Here is a 1,346-nt window from a genome sequence, read left to right as displayed (position 1 = left end):
TTTGATATAAGGTCTTTGCATGGATGACACAGATAATCCAAATCTTCTCGACATAAGAAGCATCAATAAAAAATATGAAAATGAAATAATGATAACTACTAATAACAAAATTCGGCACAGCAAAAAATGGGAAAAAAAACTAGTGGCGAGAAAGATTTAATACAACGAACTTAGAAATGTAAAACTACGTGGATATTAAATGTCTCATATATATTGGCCATCACAAGGAAACCAAATGGGAAAATAGTATGCAGAAAATAAAAAAGAATGAAGAAAGGTTATGGCAATTACGGTGAATGTAATTCTTGTTAACTTAACTGGAAACAGTTATTCTGTCGGATTTCATTTGGGCAATCCAAGATTTGCTTATGAACAAATACTTTTGAACTTTAAAAATTAAACTATATGTATGAGGAGCAGTGTTTTAATCTCTCTCTCTCTCTCTCTCTCTCTCTCTCTCTCTCTCTCTCAAACACGCACACACATTAAATGAAAATGGCTCAGAAAGAGGTGCAACTTATTGTCCTTTCTATCAGCATCTTTTTCCTCGTCCAACAGAACATGTCTAATAAATTCAATTTTTTTCCTACATGTTCATCGTAATATTCTCCCGATTAGCTAATTCTCACAACTTAGATACGTTGAATCCCTCTAGGGCAGTTTCTGCCTATTTCAGTCTCTGTTCATCCAATTTAATTTGCTCGTTTCATTATTTAATTTCATTCAGTCTCACTTCTACAAATATTTTGGGTCTTTCGATTATTTTCACCTTATCGTAGGAAGGACACATGGTTCAAACAGTCTATTTTCTTTGTTCAAATAGTCTTGTCATTGCGATTGTGTTCGAACTATTCATATTCGCTCGAAAATTGATGTCCATGTTTGGAACCTTTCACATTTTCTGAACTTATTATTCAATAAGATTGAGTCAAATGGTTTTTTTTATCAGTAATCGCACACTACTTACTCTTATTTACATCTTTGCCCACAGTGCAATGCTCCCTGTTGTTCTCGATTTAATTTTCATAGATATTATTTGCCCATTGGCAGACTTTCTGCCGCTATATACTCCGCCTCAGTCAGAAACACTTTCGGTCGCACTGCTCGGGGACCTTCATTCCGTTTACTACTTAACCAACACTTGGGATCTTCTTCCTGCATCTGGCATGTGTCTTACAGCCATCGTCTTTTGTACCTAGTTTCTATCAGTTTTGAACTAAATAAAGCCATTGCGTCGTCTTTCCCCTTCACCAGCGACGAACAAGGACACGCAGAAAAGAAAGGATTCGCAATTCATTACATAAGTTAGTTTTGGTTACTCGCCTGTTATCTTATCCGAGTCCCTT

At 35.7% G+C, this 1,346-nt stretch overlaps 1 protein-coding gene across 1 annotated transcript in view; it reads left to right on the top strand.

Annotated features, from left to right (window-relative positions):
* The window catches only part of LOC135222455 (uncharacterized), a 10,924-nt gene extending 10,873 nt beyond the window's left edge, over positions 1 to 51 (top strand). The window contains exon 5 of the mRNA XM_064260541.1: positions 1 to 51. This exon is cut by the window's left edge and continues 798 nt beyond it. The gene's annotated coding sequence lies outside the window, so the exon portion shown is untranslated.
* The last annotated feature ends 1,295 nt before the right edge of the window (positions 52 to 1,346 follow it).

This window comes from Macrobrachium nipponense, chromosome 3 (genome assembly GCF_015104395.2).
Source record: "Macrobrachium nipponense isolate FS-2020 chromosome 3, ASM1510439v2, whole genome shotgun sequence".
Taxonomy (NCBI): Eukaryota; Metazoa; Arthropoda; class Malacostraca; order Decapoda; family Palaemonidae; genus Macrobrachium; species Macrobrachium nipponense.
Note: the sequence above shows the minus strand (reverse complement) of the source record. Positions and strands in the feature narration are given on the sequence as shown.